At 44.7% G+C, this 15,091-nt stretch overlaps 4 non-coding genes across 4 annotated transcripts; all 4 read left to right on the forward strand.

Annotated features, from left to right (window-relative positions):
• Window positions 1-224: 224 nt before the first annotated feature.
• Window positions 225-315, forward strand: Trnay-gua. The gene is given in 2 exon segments: window positions 225-261; window positions 280-315. It is a non-coding gene; the product is annotated as a tRNA-Tyr (tRNA).
• Window positions 316-4,459: 4,144 nt separating this feature from the next.
• Trnay-gua lies at window positions 4,460-4,549 on the forward strand. The gene is given in 2 exon segments: window positions 4,460-4,496; window positions 4,514-4,549. It is a non-coding gene; the product is annotated as a tRNA-Tyr (tRNA).
• Window positions 4,550-11,620: 7,071 nt separating this feature from the next.
• On the forward strand, window positions 11,621-11,711 carry Trnay-gua. The gene is given in 2 exon segments: window positions 11,621-11,657; window positions 11,676-11,711. It is a non-coding gene; the product is annotated as a tRNA-Tyr (tRNA).
• Window positions 11,712-14,714: 3,003 nt separating this feature from the next.
• Window positions 14,715-14,805, forward strand: Trnay-gua. The gene is given in 2 exon segments: window positions 14,715-14,751; window positions 14,770-14,805. It is a non-coding gene; the product is annotated as a tRNA-Tyr (tRNA).
• Window positions 14,806-15,091: the final 286 nt, after the last annotated feature.

Genomic DNA, 15,091 nt, shown 5'->3' on the forward strand with positions numbered 1-15,091 from the left:
AGAGGAAACAGGTGTTTCTAGCAATCCGTCCAGAACAGAACGCCAAGACAGATGCTGGAGGCAAAAATTTCTCCATTGTGTCGAGTCCGCGGTTGCTGAGGCCATTTGTGACGCAATTGTATAAACAGGTTTCACGCAGCTCTTTATGTACTCCCTTTCCTAACGGTAGACCGCATAGCCTATATCGTCGCTTACGTAGGAAAGCAGGGGCGACGGCTGTGTGCCCGTCGATAGCTCAGTTGGTAGAGCGGTGGACTGTAGAGGCTTTCCCGTGCGGACATCCATAGGTCGCTGGTTCAAATCCGGCTCGACGGACGGCATTTTTTTTAATATTTTAAACAGTTTTAGTTGGATGAGCGAAACCCCCTAGTAAGTTAACAATTAAATACAAACGAGAGGAAATGAGGGATGACAAAATTACTCTCCGGAATGAATGATATTATTACTGGAAAGATATGAGAATTTGGTTAAATTTTCGCAAACTGACAGTAATTACAACACATTACAATTACTCCTCAAATGTAATAAAATTAGTTTTACATTAGTTTTCAATCCATTAAAACAGTAATTCGGGAACATTTGATCTAGAGTACGAGCTTCCTGTTGCATCGTCCCTGCCACATGCACCTCAGAGTGAGCCATGCAGAGCAGTCGCTTTGCTGGTGCAAACGAACAACTTTCTTTTTTTCTTTTTTAGATGTGACAATATAAGGAAACGTTTTCTTTTTATCTCTCCCATAAAGAATATTTCGCATTGGGGACAAACGTAATTACGTAAGTAGTCAGGGATTTTCTCGAATTTACCGCTTGGAAGTCATGAATTATACACATTTTTAAATTACAAGCCTGGATAAGTATTTGATTACATTACTCATTAAAACAAGTTAACTGACATACTGCAGCTTTCACAGTAGTGTAATTACAGTATTGTCATCAGTGCCACCTCTGCGTGCAATGAAGATGGGTCTACTAAGCGATGCGTAGGCATACAGAGGACGCGTTAGGAGTAACAGCATTACATTCACGACTGCTGGAGAGTCACCCTTTTGACAGGGTGACCGTACACCGATAACGCTTGAGGGTTGAACGCAGAGTGTTACGGGATTGCTTTTCATGAGATGAGAGTGGCGTCACAAATAAACGTCACAAAAAAGGTACGACACGACCGCTAAATCTACCAAGTCGTACTAATCAATAGTTATTATTGATTAATTATAAGAAAATAAATATAATCCTCTTTCTGCTCCAGAGTCTTTGTCTCTCTACTTCATCCGTACTATTAAGATAGTTTCTTTTTTTTTTCTTTCTTTGCCGAAGGTTACACTGTTTAATGCCTAACAGCTACCGTATTTTCGTTGTTATTTTAAGATTCCGTCAGCCATATTACGTTACTTGCTACCCGTAACAAAAATTTAAAAAAAAAAAAACTTTTCTTCCTCATCTCGACTCAAAAAACAAAAAAGCGTTGCAGTGCACTTCCCATAACGTCAAGTATTTTTTTTAAATAATTTTGTGGTGATAATTTCATCAATAAAAACAGAAACTGAAGAACTAGCTTCGGAATTAAGTTTTGTTTAAAAACTCTTCTCAACCAAAACATTTTAGAAGCTAAGGGGTCAATGTATCTTCCTATAAACTCCATAAAATAATGAAAAAAAAATAAGAAAGGCGCATGTTCAGAAATTTGCAAGATGACCATCAGCCCGCCAGAAGCGCAATGCACAGTCGTGGATAAGGTAAGCTAAAACCACCGAGCGACGACCGAAAGATAACGGTGGCGCTTCCCCGACAGAAGAAGCAAAACCAGTAGCGAGAGATAGCGTGTGAACGAGATTGCGGTGGCAGGCTACCTGACTCAGCCTGATCTCACTTGAAAACTACACGGTTTTGCTGCGTGTTTGCTGCTATACTGGACTCGAGGAAACTCCTCCCACCTCTTTCCCCTTCAGCACAGTGAACGCAGGAGAGGAGGCCGCCTCCTCTCCAGCGTTCGCTGTGCTCAGGTGGAAAGAGGTGCGAGCAGTTACCCATAAACTCTTAATCTGTCACCGACTACAGATATTATCACTTTTGCCTAATCTGAAACATTATGCAAGTGGCACAGGAACGAGCTGTCAATAAATCGTCGTATGTAACACTTCACCACTCCAGAATTTCAAGGAGTAAACGGACTCGTCATTTACAGGAATACAGGTATAATAAGGAATGTTTGAAGATAGGAGTGAGTAGACAGGCCAGCTAATTTGTGTTACACCTTTCTGAAAAATCGTCACCTCCGGTGTTTAAAAATGTGTAATAAAGAATGTCAAATGAGAATTTTTCGCGCACAATACGTGAGTGGAATTTATTGCCCGAGAGTGTTGTGGCCCGTAGCGAGAGCAATTTTTGGTCTTCATGAGCGCGCTTCTTGAGACTTTTAAAAAATGTGATCTGTATACGTATGAATGGGTCTGCTATTGTTGTTTGTACCAGTGTATGTTCCTTTCGAAGTGTCCTTTCTTTTTCTCACACCTATGAGAGTCCTATTGAAAACCAGTAGTATGTAAAAATAAAATAATAAATTAATAAATAAATAAGGCCGCGGCAAACTTGGGTAGGCACTAAAAATAGTAAAGGCAAGTAACATAGAAATGCTCCTAAAACGCGGGAAAAGAATAGTCAGACAGAAGTGCCCAGCATACCCTCATCCAAATACTAACTTTTTTTTTTTTTTGCTAGTACAATTTTTAGTTTTTGGTAAACGCGACTGGTATCTTCTGGTCGTTGCTTTGTCGTTTTATTTTACCTTGTCCACTCTTGAACCTCCCTAAGTAGGCCCCTTAGCGGTCAATTGTGTCAATCGTTTTTTTATTCGATGTGTAGTATTGGCAAGAGACGTATCTCGTAAAACAAGGCTATGATATATACCTTTGGAACTCAGCAAAAGCGCAACACCGTAAAATCAAGGCAGGTATGAATGACCGAAGAAATAAAGAGTAAGCAGGCAAAGTTGGTGGATATTTATAGCATCTTGAGCCGGAGACGGCGGCCGAGAGACGACAAACAAAATAGACGATTTCGAAACAATAGATAGTTCTTGAACCCGTGCCACAGGCACGGGCTCGAAAAAAATTTAAGTCTTTTTTTTAGATTTTCGCATTTGGCCGTCAACAAGAGATTGACGGCCAAATGAGCGAAATTTGCTCAAAAATACATTGCTTGTTAAAGAGAACAACTTGCCACCCTATAACTCATGATCGTGGGCAAACGTACCACAGGAAGGCACCACGAAGTGGCTGCGTAATGACCCATTGAAACAGTTTTTCAGCATTGCATGTTTATGCTATCGGATTCCTTACACCTATTATTATCCTCACATTATTTTTCCCCGCGTGAATCACTCATGTAAACTAAAACACATAAAACGCCACTCATTTTTTTATTCAAAGTCATTCATACCTTGAACAATGATCGATTGAAATAACCTTCCTGCACAAACTGCGATGAAGGTGATATAACAAGATTCTACAGTCTGATGTGCAGCGAAAATAACATCTAGATTTTTTTGTGGCTTTCTTATTTGTATTCTACTTGTGATTATCTAATTTATCCCTTTTATTGTTTGTGCATGTTTTCTTTTGCTGTCATGTCTATGGTAGTTGTTATTCTAGCAATTTTATGCATTGTTAAACTGAAGTCGATTTTGAGATTGTCCTTTTGTGCTGACAGCTCAATTTAGACTCTCTAAGCATCCCAGCAAACCCGAAGTCACAACCGTGCGTAGCTTATTTCCTCGTTAAAAGCGTGTTCAAAGATCGCGACACAACCTTTTTGGAAAGAATTTTCTTCCGAGTGAAGTGGTCGACGAAGGGCGCTTGTCGGCGAGTTGCAAGCGATGGCTTCGCCCGCGGAGAAAAAAAGGAGTCTTATCCGAATGTGTATCTATCAGACTCTCTTCGAAACTAGTTATAATAAAATCATTCGAAATCTGCGCGTATTGTAGGGCTTTCATTGGTTCACATAATGTGGTCCGCGAGAAAAAAGAGTCCACATGTTTTTCCATTGCCCTGAGATGAATAGGCGGTTTTGTAATATAGGACTTGGTATATGTGGCAACTAAGACATCTTAAAAAATATAAGAACAAAAACAACCTTTTTCAAAAATGACTTCAGTGCCCCTTTAAGTCTTTTTTTCCCCTCCATGTGATAGATCAGTTGGTAGGCATTTAGATTACTTATGAATATAAAAAAAATTAAAATATAGATCATGTTTTATACACAAAACAGCTGTTACAGACAATTTGACTAGAGAGGACGCACTGACATTTGCCGGCGAGAAAATGTCACCATTGTCATTTACGTCGAAGTTATACAAACAGGTTTCCCGCACCTCCTTTCCTGTCCTCCTTCTAACGGTAGACTGAATAACCTACATTTTCATTACTATAGATATATGAAAGCTCCAGGGGGTGTGATGTGCCCGTCGATAGCTCAGTTGGTAGAGCGGTGGACTGTAGAGGTTTCCAATGCGGGCATCCATAGGTCGCTGGTTCAAATCCGGCTCGACGGACGGAATTTTTTTATGTGGCTTTCAATTAGATTTTGGCACAATGAGTAAAACACGTCTCAGAGCTCAATAAAATACGTATTAGAGGCAGGCCTTCCTTATTATAAAGTTGTGTTTACTGAGAAACGTGGTTACTGGCAAGACGCTGTAGGAAATGTGCTAATACCCTTTCTGGTAACTGCGTTTCCTAAAGAAAACGCGGCTGAGCTTCTGCCTCTAAAGGACACACGTACTTTATTTGTAATGTGATCTATAGTTTGTGCTCTCGTGTCACTATTTCTTTCTTTTTTTTTTACATGTTTATTGTTCTATGTCCTCCTATCCTTTCCTTCCTCTTTTAAAGGGATACTGAAGCGAAACTTGAAATACACCTATTATGGTCAGAAATAGGTTCAATATGATCAATGATATTCATAAATCGTAATCGCGCGTTTGTATTTTGAACGGATGGCTATATTTTTCACCCTGATGGGCCCGATTGGGCGCGCGCTCAAAAATCGGCCATCGGAGAGCGCGATGCGTCTTGGGATATTGGGCGCATTCGTGACGTCACTTGTGCCGGTCGGGAAAGGCTACGGCGTGAATGTTGTGGTTACGAGCGTTGCCACTTGGTGGCGCGTCGACGATTTACGACCTGTGACAACGTGGCCGTTTGAGATGTGCAAGGGCTGCACGCACGCTGCACCACGGGACCACGGCCAGTCGGCAACCACGGCAGCACTGACAAAACCAGCTCTGAGGCCGGATTCTCAAAGCGAATTCACGACGAAAAAAGTGCGTACGACAAATTTGAGAGAAAACCCGTGCTCTCGAAACGAAATTGTCGTAACCTTTGCGCAGGTTACGACAGAATCCTACGACAGCTCCGAAGCTGTCTTACGCACTTTTTACGATCAAATCAACAAGGCCGACAGCGTCGCTCAGTTACTTGGTATCGGCCACCAACGGACATTTATTTTTCTTCGTGCTCTTCTCGTGCGTCCCGACTTCAACCAGCAAGAAAAAAGGAAGGAGGACTTAAAACAGACCACGCAGGATCCACAAACACACGAGAAGAGCTACAACAGCCACGATTCTGCCGACCGAGCGAGCTCGGCAGAATATAGTAGGCCTAGCAGCAACATCGACTCGGCGCACCGTTGCTCCGACGGTCCTTGGCCAAGACCGTCTGTCCATGACCGGCTGGCCTGCTGAATGGAATATGCCCGCGCGACCCTTGTGGACCCTTACCGGATGAGTAGTTTGATCCTTGAACTAAATTTCAGAGGTCAATATTTTCCCCTTGTCATCTCGATCTCCTTGTTTTCCGAGACAGCGGTGACGAACGCTGTCGTCGAAAAGGGGCTCTCATTGATTCTATCTCCTTGTTTTGTGTGATATAGAGCTCAAATAAACGCCATACGGATTACCTTGGCAGCTCGGTATGTACACTCTGTTATTAGTATGCCATTTTTATTCTGACTCGACGCTACGTCAGTGTCGAGCTATAGCAGTTCGTGGGAGCTACGCGATGTCGGTCTAACCTTTCTTTGCCGAGTGTCATGTCAGTATCGAGTTGCAATCGTAAAAGATCGGTCCAGAAGCGCTTACCGAAACGCGGTCTAACAGAGCGAATCCAGCACTTCGATCAAACGCGCGTGTCCGCTCCGAGTGTGAACAGGTATTTGGCATTTGCGTGGCTCTTGCTGACACCCTCGTAGTTCAAACATATCCTTTTTAACGTCGGCTTGCAGCTCGCGACTCGCAGCAACTAATACCGGCCGTGCCAGAAGCATGCTCGGGCCGTGTCGTGCAAAGAGCCGCAACGAGAACGAGCTCACTGTGGCCAACTACGCTTTGGCTTTCTCCGCCAAGGCTTTGCAAACGCGTTCAGGCCTAGGCGAATTCTGCCGGCACGCCGTATTGCCGCAGAACGGCGCTGCTATTTTGGCACAAGTGATGTCACGAGAACTTCCCCCCATCCACCAGATGAGAATTTGAAATCGTTTAATTATGTTTAAAATTAGTTCTCCTGTGTTTTACAGCGCAATATTTATATTTCCGAGGTGGTGCCTGTCCCTAGCCCATATTTATGCAACAAGATCGGCGCTAAAATTTCGTTTCACTACCCCTTTAACTCCCCACTACCCCCTCCCTAAAACAGAGTAGCCAACCAGGACTCCAACCTGGGTTAACCTCTCTGTTCTTCTTTTTCCGGCTCTCTCTCTCTCTCTCTCTCTCTCTCTCTCTATCTTTCTGGTAACGCGTTATTCTTATGGCTGCCGCAATTGTGGGATTTATAAATGGCTATAGCGAATACCTCATTCCCGTTGTTAGTTTATGGTTTTGTTAATTAAACTACGTAAACTCGTTACCCGCTAAGCTTTGAGTGAACTTCAAATCACACTTCGATCTGAATAAAAAAAGTATGCTTTCTGTCAAAGAAACAAATATAAAAAAGCGAGTCAGCTCAAACATATGTCAAATACGCGTATTTTAGAAAAAGAGAAATATTCTTTACAGTGATAAGACGTCACTGAAAAAATAAACACACGGGCCGACAAAACAACTTATCTGTTTTGTCCGTCCTTGTTCTCATGCTTTCAGTAACGTCTAATTGCAGCGAACGTGCTCACCTCCCAGGTAGCATAAGGTGTAGCACACATGGCCCACGTGGGCCTCACGTTGTCCAAATGAGCTGGGACAGAACCTGCAATACCCCGGCGGGTATTGCGGGGGCTATTTCGTGCCTGTGTCGGCACTCCGTGTGGCTTAAGCATGCCCATTTCGGGCCGCCCGTGCAATACGCACGAGGGTTCCTCCTCGGTTATGCGAGGGAAAAGTTAGCGTTGTGGAAAAAATGAGGGCGCGCCCACTTGGGCTGCCGACACAGTACCCCCGTGGGTCCCACCACGGCTACGCGTGGGCATGCCCAACTTGGGTGCAATGCATCTGTGGGTCCCACCTCGGCTATATGGGGGCAGAGTTAGCACACAGATGGGCTCCATAGGGGCAACGCGTGGGCATGGGTAACTTGGGCTGCCCGTGTAATAGCCCCGTGGGTCCCACCTTGACTATACAGGGGTGTGGTCCACGGGGGCATCCCCCGCTCGGGGTGCACATGCAATGCCCCCGTGGGTCCTACTTCTGCTATATACGGGGGCAGGGTTAGCAGAGAGGTTGGCTCCACGGGTGTATGCCCAACTTGGCCTGCCCATGTTGCGTATAACCGAAGTGATACCCTTTTGGGTATCACTTCGGTTATACGGGGGCAGAGTCGGCGCAGGGGTGGGCTCCATGAGGTTACCGCATGGGCAGGCCCAACTTGGGCTGCTCTTGTGATGCCCCCGTGGGTTCCCCAACTCGGCTAAACCGGGGCAGAGTTAGCCCAAAGGTGGACTCCGAAGGGGCACCGTCTGAACATGCCCAACTTGTACTGCACGCGCGATGCCCCCGTGGGTCCCACCATGGCTATACGGTGGAAAGTTTAGCACAGATGTGGGCTCCAAAGGGGGGAAAACGCGGCCCAACTCGAACTACTTGTGCAGCTCCTAAAATTGCACTTTCCGCTGATGTTAAGAATATTTACTGCACGTTCTGGACATTCAACATAAGAGCTCGGCTTAACTTCATATCAAATAACCGAGCATTTTAGCTTTAAGCGTGAAAGAGAAATCTTAGCTAACTTACTACTCAGCTTGTATGTTGAGAAGGCCTTTTTACGAGGAGCTTAATTTTTTATACGCCGAGTATTTAATTAAAGGGTGAATTTCAAACACTCTTCTGGGAATGTCGAATATGCTCTAACACTACAGTCCTCTGCACCTCAATAAGGTAGAACGAGGGTAAGACGGACCGGGGAGGAGGAAGCAGACGGAACGCTGGAGAAGAGAGGGGGAAACCTCCTTCTCTCGTTAGCGTTCCGTCTGCTTCCTCCTCCCCGGACCTACCTTCTTGAGTTGCAACGAACTATTGGGCAGGAGATCGAACTATAGGGGGCGTTCTGACCCGTTTGTTTTCCCCACGCTCGGTGTTTACTCAACACAAGGCCTGTGCACATGCCGACAGGCCTTATGGGCATGGGCATGTCATCTTCTACAATAGAGCGCGGGCACAGTTTAAAGGGGTCATGAAACGCTTTTCCAACTTTTTCCTGTTTCGCTTTCCTCCTCAACTCATAAATCGCGCATTCCACCAAACAGTTAAAGAAGACGAAAAGGGGGAGTCCCCTCTTGCTCGCACTCTCGTTTGTGTAATCCCGGACACATCCATTCTCCCCCTCGAAGATTAGCACGTCGCTCAAAATTCAGACAAAAGTTGCTTTCCCCACCCCGTACATTCCGAAGCTGACAGTGCTGTTGAAGCTACGTGCTCGTTGGGCCAGCCACACTTGCCACGTGAGCGTGGCAAATGTGGCTGCAGAGAATGAAGTCAGGTGATGAAAGGGAGGCGGCTGATTGCTCCGGCAAGCGCGTAGCTTCCACCACAATGTCAGCTTAGGGGTGAAGGGAATAAGTGAGGTCCGGTTGCGTGTGACGTCAGTTTGGACCCGATAGCGCGCTTTTGGGACCGCGGATGTATCACAGTGAAAAGGCAGAGAGGTTGCGAAGGGGAGGAGGTACGAAATAGTCCGCTCTGTTTTCAAATTTTCGCACTGAAAGTCAGCCTTTTGACTTTCTAACTTTTTTCTTTTGGTCCACTGAACGATGTGCTATTAGTAAAATCCCAATCTAAAAAAATTTATCCCAACCCAAAAATCGTTTCATGGGCCATTTAATGTAAAAAAATACTAAAAATCGACGAAGCGACGTTAAGTGCCGGATCTATCCTCAGAGAATGCGAGCTTGACCCACTTCGGCTTTTGTGCTGAGCTGGGATCGTGCACGCTGCATTGTTCATGCAGGCCGCAGTGGAAACAACAGAGGCCCTCCTCTCCCTCGCCGGAGAACACGAACTCCAGCCGAACGCTGACGCCGCGTTCGGTTATGTCGGCCGAGCGCTGCGTCGTTGTATTTATTGTCCCCATCCGTGTAGTTGTTAAGTTAACCGCTTGGGGCGTCACGGTCTGTCCTCCTCCCCAATATGTGTCTGTAGCCGGCTCTAAAGTCGCTGGATTGTAACTTCCAGATCCAGTGACTTTAGCCGGCTCGAGCTGACTCTGAATCGCGATTATCTGTCCAACAGGATTTTATATGAAAATATGCACAGTTCTTTGTTCCATTTCGTACACATACAATGCCCAATCTTGTCTTACCCAATCCGTTTTATTTATCTATCAAAATGTATCAAAATGGTAATATATATTTTATATATCTGTTGTCCGTCCCGTTTTTTTTTTTTTTTTTTTGCTGTTGGGTTAAAGTTTTAGTATTGAACCTGCTCGCTTGCACTCTTTTTTTAATGTCAATGATTTTTCCACTGGACGTACGGGAAAATTGAGGTACGCTCAATTTGGATGCACCGTAATACCCCACACAGTAGGGAAATGATCAAATGACCCCGAACGAGATGAGGTTCCCAGTGGGACATCATGTGGGCTGCCCGACGGCCCACCGTGGGCCCCGCGAAGGTGGCCCACGTGGGCTGCCTACCTAGGCCTCCTGTGGGTCCCACGAGGAGGGCCCTTATTGGCTGCCCAAGTAGACGCACTGTGGGTCCCACGAGGGAAGCACATGTGCGCTGTCCAAGTAGGCATCCTGGAGGTGCCCTGAGGCAGCCAAGTTGGGTTTCCCATGTGGGCCCACTTAAGCCCGACTTGCAAAACCGACGTGGGACACACGTGGGATGCTCGAGTGGGACACTTGTCATAATAATTTAATTTTAGTAAGTCAAAAACCAAAGCCATGTTGTAAAGCTAAAAAAAATTATGACAAGATTTCCTGCAAAGTGACCACAAAGGTGAACATAATTGTAAACCTGAGACTGGGGCAGGAAGAGGATCTCTTCCTGCCCCAGTCTCAGGTTTACAATCATGTTCAACTTACACCAGCTCGCCTGCATTCTGACTATTTTTTCGTTGACCACAAAGGCTTACGACGTGGCGGGTTCTAAGTGCCTCAATTTAAGCTAAAGTAACTAAAAACAAAAAGTCCCATGTTTACAAAAACATCTGGGCGGGCACCATGGGGTCTTTGTCTTAATCGTTCTACGAGCAGGTCCCCTGCTCACTATGTGACGTTTTTGGGTTTTTTTTCGTGCGATTTGTCGTTTTTGCAGGAAAAGACCTGCTTCCCTCTAAGTAAGTCTTTATATAAGTGCGAAACTCGGCAAAAAACAATGCAGTAAAAATTAGGAAAGCGTAAATTACTAAAAAAAATAAAAACATGCAGGAAAAGCTGGTGGATATCTAACACAATGAGCCCAAAAAGGCGACAAGAAGGTGGCAAGCAAAATATGTTGAGGTTGTCTTTTGAGCTTGTCTCCCTGTGCCATAACCAAATGCTAGAAGCTGGTATAAATGTATTTTATTATACATTTATTGATACTGACAATCTGAATTCAGGTTGTAACCGGAGTGATAGTTAATCAAAAGGGTATACATCACAACAAAGGACAAGACATTCAGTTCTCAAAAATCACATCCAAAACAACAAATACTAAAAAGCAACCCCGTAGCGCTGCAAAACAACAAATGCATGTTTAGGTTCCCGCTTTGTACCGTCCACAACGGGTTCAATGTATCTGCACCAGGACAAAAAAAAATTGAATTCACCCGAATAAAGAGAAGTTTGCACCCTCGTGATAGACAGAGGGGATGAGCGCAAAGACAGTCCAGAAAGGCTCCAAGAAGTGACGGCGTAAGACGCCATCAGAGCAGTCTTTTCGCAATGCATGCTCAGGCCACACCGCTTTACTTTTATTCAACATGAATCGTGTTCCCAGGAGAAAACAGTTATTACAATCCGACGAAACAGACAAGACATGGGCTGGCCCGGGAATATCTTTACTGAGTCGGATATGGTGTTGCTGGGCCTATTTGAGACCTTGTTAGACAAACAGGTTTCAAGCAACCCTTTACGCAGTCGCTCACCTCACGGTAGACCGAATAACCCATATTCTCGCTTGGGAAGGAAAGTGCAAGTAGCCGTTCTGTATCCGTCGATAGCTCAGTTGGTAGAGCGGTGGACTGTAGAGGCTTTCCCGTGCGGACATCCATAGGTCGCTGGTTCAAATCCGGCTCGACGGACAAAAGTTTTTTTTTTTTTTTTCTTTGTTGCAGAAGCGAAAGTCTTTGTCAGGGTGGCAGATATGACTCGTACTGAAAATGTGCTTACTAAGCTATGTGGACGGATGACAAACAGGGCCGACTGTCGAGTAGTGTTAGAACATGTGCTGTTACTGGTAACGCAAAAAATAGTTGGTGAACGCGTTGGTTAGAATTTTTTTTTTAAAGGCTAAGTAGCGCATGTCCCTTGCTATATTACCGTTTCGTGAATCAAATTACTTGCACTAATTACCCACCTCGTTCTGTGTACAATTTTAGAATATATATTTTATATTAAATAAGAGAACTTGAAGAATGAGTTTAAGATTGTAAAATTATGTTTATCTTCCTAATTAAAAAAAACAATTTATGGCGAGATTTAGAACTGGTCTACGAACGTAATAACAAAGTGTGAAAGTGACAGATTACAAGTTCAAACCTTAATTTGAACTAGAATATATAAAAACAAAAAGCCGCATGCTGAAACGAATTCAAGACGACCGCCATGTAAACTAAGCAACACTGTTGGTGCGAACAATGATCACCAGTTTTTATTCCGTTTTTTTTTTCTAACTTTAATGGCTGTCATCAAAAAAAAAAAAAAAAACTATAGTGGTGGTAAGCGCTTACTTTGTGCACTATCACAAGGTTCTAAATTTTATGCCCGATAATACCCTCATGCAAGAAAATTTGAAAAAATCGTTGACTTATTGTTTGCATTAACGCTGTCCCGCAGTCTACCGCCCGAATTAAGGCTCTCGAATGATATCGCGTCATTTTTTTTTTTTTCTTGTGAGATGTTTAGCTTTTGCAAAAAACGGCCTGCATCTCGTGAAAAAAAAGCCATAAAATATCGCAACGGTACTCAGCAAGACGCATCGCAGTTAAAACTACGTTAGTGCAGACGACTAAAAAATAATCCCTATGCAGGCAATACCGGTGACTACATAAAACCTTGAGCCCGAAAGTGCGGCAGAAACGTTCCAAGCAAAATGAACGCTGTCTTTGACGTGTGTTACAAACAAATGCTAACTGGTGCTATAAATATATACTGAATTATTTATTTTTTGATGATGCTAATCCGAATTCCGGTTGTATAGGAGTGATGGTAATTCAAAATCATACAAACCCTTGACATACGACAACACAAATACCAATCTCGAAAATCACAAGCAAAACGACGAATACCAGTATAAAGTAGCATTGTTGAGCTGCGTAACAACAAATGTGTGTGTGTATATATATATATATACCAGGACGGTCCGATAAGTACTTAGCCTCACCGCCCGATGGCACCGCTATCGCGAGACAAATTTACTATCGCGTTGTACATTCTCGTAGACGGCTACTACCAAAATTTCAACCGAATCGGACTCGTAGTTTTGTTTTTACCGCATGTGGAAGCGGGCGTGTCTGCGAATTTTAGAAAAATGGAAAAGGAGCATTATCGGTCGGTGATTCGATTCTTGTCTTGGGAAGAGAAATTGCGCAGTGAAATTAAAGAGCGCTTAGATACTGTGTACGGTGACTCTTCTCCTTCGATGGCGACCGTCAAAAATTGGTTTAACGAGTTTCAACGTGGTCGCACCTCGTTTTTTGATGAGTCACGCCCAGCTGCCCCGAAAACGGCTACCATGAAGGATAATGTGACAAAAATCCACGATCTCGTATTGGCAGACCGCCGATTGAATGTGCGCGAGATAGCTGAGACAGTAGGCATCTCAAAAGACCGCGTGGGTCATATCCTGCATGAAATTTTGGGCATGGGAAAGCTGTCGGCGTGATGGGTGCCACGTTGGTTCACTCCGGACAACAAGCGCAACCGTGAGACCACTTTAGAGCAGTGCTTGACGCTGTTTAAACGCAATCCGAAGGCGGTTTTGCGTCGTTTCGTGACCGTCGATGAAACATGGATCCACTGGTACACACCAGAGACCAAGGAACAGTCGAAACAGTGGATTTCACCCGGGGAACGCGATCCGAAGAAGGCGAAGACTGTCCTATCGGCCGGAAAGGTGATGGCCACCGTTTTCTGGAATTCACAAGGTGTGCTCTACATCGACTACCTGGAGAAGGGCAAAACGGTCACAGGGCTGTACTGTGCCGAATTATTGGGCCGATTCAACACCGATTTGCTGAAAAACGGCCATATTTGGCGAAGAAAAAGGTGCTCTTCCGCCATGAAAACACACCGTCCTACACCTCCGCTCTCGCCACGGCCAAATTGGCCGAATTGGGCTACGAACTGCTGCCCCATCCACCGTAATCTCCATATTTGGCTCAGTGCGACTTTTGCTTGTTTCCGATTTTGAAAAAGTCACTCGCCGGGCAGAAATTTGAGTCGAATGAGGAGGTCATCGCCGCCACGGCAGCCTACTTTGCAGACCTCGAAAAAACGTATTTCAGATGGGTTAAAGAAGTGGGAGCATCGCTGGGTCAAGTGTATCGAACTAAAATGAGACTACATTGAAAAATAAATCGCCACTTTTCCAAAATTTTCGTTTTTTCTTTTGTAGGCTAAGTACTTATCGGACCACCCTCGTATATATATGATTAGATTCCAGATTTTTCCCGTCCACCGGGGGTTTAATATATGCGCTCCTCGAGGTAAAAATAGTATTGTAGTTTTACGAAGAGAAATTTTCACTCTCAGCATATACAGTAAAATTTTTCGCAAGCATACCACAGGACGCCTCCACGAAGTGGCTGCATAACGACGCCTTCGGAAAAGTTTTCGAGCACCGCGTGCTCATGTTACCGGTTTATTTTTATTCAATTTGACACATGTTCCAGGAGAGAACAGACGCTGCATGCGTGGCGGCCTGGGAATTCCTTTGTTACGTCAGATTTGGGGTTGTTGCGCCTACCTGGGATGTTGTTAGACAAACAGGTTTCGGAGATCTCCTTCTGCAGGCCCTATCTAACGGCTGACCGAATAACCTATATCTCCGCTTGCTTACGAAAGCGCCAGTGGTAGCAGTGTACCCGTCGATAGCTCAGTTGGTAGAGCGGTGGACTGTAGAGGTATTCCCATGCGGACATCCATAGGTCGCTGGTTCAAATCCGGCTCGACGGACGGTATTTTTTTTTTTTTCTTAATTATGTTTTTAACAAATGTTTTAATTAGCGAAAGCGTCACGCACAGTTCGAGGAAGGCGAGGTGTATATACTAGGCCATGCGGAAGCAGAACTAAAAGGGGGGTGGTACTCCAGCAGTCTTGACAATAGTACCGTACCGTTGTCGCATTCGTTTTAGGCTGACACGCTGGTTAGAACCTTCGACGTGTAAAGTATTTTCGTTGCTATTATACCGTCTTTTTCTAATCATTTTACGTTACTCGCTATTCGTCTCACTTCGATTA

The sequence above is a fragment of the Ixodes scapularis genome, unplaced genomic scaffold, assembly GCF_016920785.2.
Source record: "Ixodes scapularis isolate PalLabHiFi unplaced genomic scaffold, ASM1692078v2 PGA_scaffold2__306_contigs__length_199485367, whole genome shotgun sequence".
In the NCBI taxonomy this organism is placed as follows: Eukaryota; Metazoa; Arthropoda; class Arachnida; order Ixodida; family Ixodidae; genus Ixodes; species Ixodes scapularis.